This window comes from Oncorhynchus gorbuscha, linkage group LG10 (genome assembly GCF_021184085.1).
Source record: "Oncorhynchus gorbuscha isolate QuinsamMale2020 ecotype Even-year linkage group LG10, OgorEven_v1.0, whole genome shotgun sequence".
Taxonomy (NCBI): domain Eukaryota; kingdom Metazoa; phylum Chordata; class Actinopteri; order Salmoniformes; family Salmonidae; genus Oncorhynchus; species Oncorhynchus gorbuscha.
In genome coordinates this window covers 8,793,666-8,799,518 of record NC_060182.1, presented here as the reverse complement: position 1 = coordinate 8,799,518, position 5,853 = coordinate 8,793,666, and positions in this window count along the sequence as shown.

Genomic DNA, 5,853 nt, shown 5'->3' with positions numbered 1-5,853 from the left:
TGTTTGTTGTCTCAGGTTGTTTGTTGTCTCAGGTTGTTTGTTGTCTCAGGTTGTTTGTTGTCTCAGGTTGTTTGTTGTCTCAGGTTGTTTGTTGTCTCAGGTTGTTTGTTGTCTCAGGTTGTTTGTTGTCTCAGGTTGTTTGTTGTCTCAGGTTTAGTAATCGTGCTGGGGGGCCTTGGACGGGACAGGGAGCTCAACTCTGTCATGGTATTCCAATAGGATTCCAATAGGAAACCAGTAGTCCAATAGGATTCCAATAGGAAACCAGTAGTCCAATAGGATTCCAATAGGAAACCAGTAGTCCAATAGGATTCCAATAGGAAACCAGTAGTCCAATAGGATTCCAATAGGAAACCAGTAGTCCAATAGGATTCCAATAGGAAACCAGTAGTCCAATAGGATTACAATAGGAAACCAGTAGTCCAATAGGATTACAATAGGAAACCAGTAGTCCAATAGGATTCCAATAGGAAACCAGTAGTCCAAAAGGATTCCAATAGGAAACCAGTAGTCCAATAGGATTCCAATAGGAAACCAGTAGTCCAATAGGATTCCAATAGGACACCAGTAGTCCAATATGATTCCAATAGGATTCTGATCGAGGTGACAAAAAATCCTATAGGACAGTGTTGCCCAACCCTGGTCCTCGGGTACCCACAGCAGTACACATTTTTATTGTAACCCTGGACAAGCACACCTGATTCAACTCGTCAACTAATCATCAAGCCCTCAATGAGCTGAATGAGGTGTGTTAGTGTAACCAATGTGAAATGGCTGGTTGCACACCAACAGTGTTTCATTCGGTGACGTCACTCGCTCTGAGACCTTGAAGTAGTTGTTCCCCTTGCTTTGCAAGGGCTGAGGCTTTTGTGGAGCGATGGGTAATGATGCTTCCAGGGTGGCTGTTGTCGATGTGTGCAGAGGGTCCCCGGTTTGGGGAGGACGGAGGCTATCCATTAGAGTGACTAACAGGCTCAGTGTATTAGAATGATTAACTGTGTCAGTGTATAAGAATGACTAACAGCCTCAGTGTATTAAAGTGACTAACCGTGTCAGTGCATTAGAGTGACTAACAGCCTCAGTGTATTAGAATGTCTTACCGGGTCAGTGTATTAGAGTGACTAACAGTGTTGGTGTATAAGAGTGACTAACAGTTTCAGTGTATTAGAGTGACTAACAGCCTCAGTGTATTAAAGTGACTAACTGTGTCAGTGCATTAGAGTGACTAACAGCCTCAGTGTACTAGAGTGACTAACATCCTCAGTGCATTAGAATGACTAACTGTGTCAGTGTATAAGAGTGACTAACAGTTTCAGTGTATTAGAGTGACTAACAGCCTCAGTGTATTAAAGTGACTAACCGTGTCAGTGCATTAGAGTGACTAACAGCCTCAGTGTATTAGAATGTCTTACCGGGTCAGTGTATTAGAGTGACTAACAGTGTTGGTGTATTAGAGTGACTAACAGCCTCTGTGTACTAGAGTGACTAACATCCTCTGTGCATTAGAATGACTAACTGTGTCAGTGTATAAGAGTGACTAACAGTTTCAGTGTATTAGAGTGACTAACAGCCTCAGTGTATTAAAGTGACTAACCGTGTCAGTGCATTAGAGTGACTAACAGCCTCAGTGTATTAGAATGTCTTACCGGGTCAGTGTATTAGAGTGACTAACAGTGTTGGTGTATAAGAGTGACTAACAGTTTCAGTGTATTAGAGTGACTAACAGCCTCAGTGTATTAAAGTGACTAACCGTGTCAGTGCATTAGAGTGACTAACAGCCTCAGTGTACTAGAGTGACTAACATCCTCAGTGCATTAGAATGACTAACTGTGTCAGTGTATAAGAGTGACTAACAGTTTCAGTGTATTAGAGTGACTAACAGCCTCAGTGTATTAAAGTGACTAACCGTGTCAGTGCATTAGAGTGACTAACAGCCTCAGTGTATTAGAATGTCTTACCGGGTCAGTGTATTAGAGTGACTAACAGTGTTGGTGTATTAGAGTGACTAACAGCCTCTGTGTACTAGAGTGACTAACATCCTCTGTGCATTAGAATGACTAACTGTGTCAGTGTATAAGAGTGACTAACAGTTTCAGTGTATTAGAGTGACTAACAGCCTCAGTGTATTAAAGTGACTAACCGTGTCAGTGCATTAGAGTGACTAACAGCCTCAGTGTATTAGAATGTCTTACCGGGTCAGTGTATTAGAGTGACTAACAGTGTTGGTGTATTAGAGTGACTAACAGCCTCTGTGTATTAGAGTGACTAACAGCCTCAGTGTATTAGAGTGACTAACAGCGTCTGTGTATTAGAGTGACTAACAGCGTCGGTGTATTAGAGTGACTAACAGCCTCAGTGTATTCGAATGTCTTACCGGGTCAGTGTATTAGAGTGACTAACAGCGTTGGTGTATTAGAGTGACTAACAGCCTCAGTGTATTAGAGTGACTAACCGTGTCAGTGTATTAGAGTGACTAACAGCCTCAGTGTATTAGAGTGACTAACCATGTCAGTGTATTAGAGTGACTAACCGTGTCAGTGTATTAGAGTGACTAACAGCCTCAGTGTATTAGAATCACTAACAGCCTCAGTGTATTAGAGTGACTAACAGCCTCAGTGTATTAGAGTGACTAACCGTGTCAGTGTATTAGAATGACTAACTGTGTCAGTGTATTAGAGTTACTAACAGCCTCGGTGTATTAGAGTGACTAACCGTGTCAGTGTATTAGAATGACTAACCGTGTCAGTGTATTAGAGTGACTAACAGCCTCAGTGTATTAGAGTGACTAACAGCCTCAGTGTATTAGAATCACTAACACACTCAGTGTATTAGAATTACTAACCGTGTCAGTGTATTAGAATGACTAACCGTGTCAGTGTATTAGAGGGACTAACCGTGTCAGTGTATTAGAGGGACTAACAGCCTCAGTGTATTAGAATGACTAACCGTGTCAGTGTATTAGAGGGACTAACAGCCTCAGTGTATTAGAATTACTAACCGTGTCAGTGTATTAGAATGACTAACCGTGTCAGTGTATTAGAGGGACTAACTGTGTCAGTGTATTAGAGGGACTAACAGCCTCAGTGTATTAGAATGACTAACCGTGTCAGTGTATTATTGAGACTAACCATGTCAGTGTATTAGAGTGACTAACCGTGTCAGTGTATTAGAGTGACTAACCGTGTCAGCGTATTATTGAGACTAACCATGTCAGTGTATTAGAGTGACTAACCGTGTCAGTGTATTAGAGTGACTAACCGTGTCAGTGTATTATTGAGACTAACCATGTCAGTGTATTATTGAGACTAACCGTATCAGTGTATTAGAGCGACAAACTGTGTCAGTGTATTAGAATGACTAACAGCCTCAGTGTATTAGAGTGACTAACCGTGTCAGTGTATTATTGAGACTAACCATGTCAGTGTATTAGAGTGACTAACAGCCTCAGTGTATTAGAGTGACTAACCGTGTCAGTGTATTAGATTGACTAACCGTGTCAGTGTATTAGAGTGACTAACCGTGTCAGTATATTAGAGTGACTAACCGTGTCAGTGTATTAGAGTGACTAACAGCCTCAGTGTATTAGAGTGACTAACAGCCTCAGTGTATTAGAGTGACTAACCGTGTCAGTGTATTAGAGTGACTCAGTGTATTAGAGTGACTCAGTGTATTAGAGTGACTCAGTGTATTAGAGTGACTAACCGTGTCAGTGTATTAGAGTGACTAACCGTGTCAGTGTATTAGAATGACTAACCGTGTCAGTGTATTAGAGTGACTAACCGTGTCAGTGTATTAGAATGACTAACCGTGTCAGTGTATTAGAATGACTAACCGTGTCATTGTATTAGAGTGACTAACAGCCTCAGTGTATTAGAGTGACTAACCGTGTCAGTGTATTAGAATGACTAACCGTGTCAGTGTATTAGAGTGACTAACCGTGTCAGTGTATTAGAATGACTAACCGTGTCAGTGTATTATTGAGACTAACCATGTCAGTGTATTAGAGTGACTAACCGTGTCATTTACATTACATTTAAGTCATTTAGCAGACGCTCTTATCCAGAGCGACTTACAAATTGGTGCATTCACCTTATGACATCCAGTGGGACAGTCACTTAACAATAGTGCATCTAAAACTTAGGGGGGTGAGAGGGATTACTTATCCTATCCTAGGTATTCCTTAAAGAGGTGGGGTTTCAGGTGTCTCAGGAAGGTGGTGATTGACTCCGCTGTCCTGGCGTCATGAGGGAGTTTGTTCCACCATTGGGGGCCAGGGCAGCGAACAGTTTTGACTGGGCTGAGCGGGAGCTGTACTTCCTCAGTGGTAGGGAGGCGAGCAGGCCAGAGGTGGATGAACGCAGTGCCCTTGTTTGGGTGTAGGGCCTGATCAGAGCCTGGAGGTACTGAGGTGCCGTTCCCCTCACAGCTCCGTAGGCAAGCACCATGGTCTTGTAGCGGATGCGAGCTTCAACTGGAAGCCAGTGGAGAGAACGGAGGAGCGGGGTGACGTGAGAGAACTTGGGAAGGTTGAACACCAGACGGGCTGCGGCGTTCTGGATGAGTTGAAGGGGTTTAATGGCACAGGCAGGGAGCCCAGCCAACAGCGATTTGCAGTAATCCAGACGGGAGATGACAAGTGCCTGGATTAGGACCTGCGCCGCTTCTTGTGTGAGGCAGAGTCGTACTCTGCGGATGTTGTAGAGCATGAACCTACAGGAACGGGCCACCGCCTTGATGTTGGTTGAGAACGACAGGGTGTTGTCCAGGATCACGCCAAGGTTCTTGGCGCTCTGGGAGGAGGACACAATGGAGTTGTCAACCGTGATGGCGAGATCATGGAACGGGCAGTCCTTCCCTGGGAGGAAGAGCAGCTCCGTCTTGCCGAGGTTCAGCTTGAGGTGGTGATCCGTCATCCACACTGATATGTCTGCCAGACATGCAGAGATGCGATTCGCCACCTGGTCATCAGAAGGGGGAAAGGAGAAGATTAATTGTGTGTCGTCTGCATAGCAATGATAAGAGAGACCATGTGAGGTTATGACAGAGCCAAGTGACTTGGTGTATAGCGAGAATAGGAGAGGGCCAAGAACAGAGCCCTGGGGGACACCAGTGGTGAGAGCGCGTGGTGAGGAGACAGATTCTCGCCACGCCACCTGGTAGGAGCGACCTGTCAGGTAGGACGCAATCCAAGCGTGGGCCGCGCCGGAGATGCCCAACTCGGAGAGGGTGGAGAGGAGGATCTGATGGTTCACAGTATCGAAGGCAGCCGATAGATCTAGAAGGATGAGAGCAGAGGAGAGAGAGTTAGCTTTAGCAGTGCGGAGCGCCTCCGTGATACAGAGGAGAGCAGTCTCAGTTGAATGACTAGTCTTGAAACCTGACTGATTTGGATCAAGAAGGTCATTCAGAGAGAGATAGCGGGAGAGCTGGCCAAGGACGGCACGTTCAAGAGTTTTGGAGAGAAAAGAAAGAAGGGATACTGGTCTGTAATTGTTGACATCGGAGGGATCGAGTGTAGGTTTTTTCAGAAGGGGTGCAACTCTCGCTCTCTTGAAGACGGAAGGGACGTAGCCAGCGGTCAGGGATGAGTAGATGAGCGAGGTGAGGTAAGGGAGGTCTCCGGAAATGGTCTGGAGAAGAGAGGAGGGGATAGGGTCAAGCGGGCAGGTTGTTGGGCGGCCGGCCGTCACAAGACGCGATTTCATCTGGAGAGAGAGGGGAGAAAGAGGTCAGAGCACAGGGTAGGGCAGTGTGAGCAGAACCAGCGGTGTCGTTTGACTTAGCAAACGAGGATCGGATGTCGTCGACCTTCTTTTCAAAATGGTTGACGAAGTCATCTGCAGAGAGGGAGGA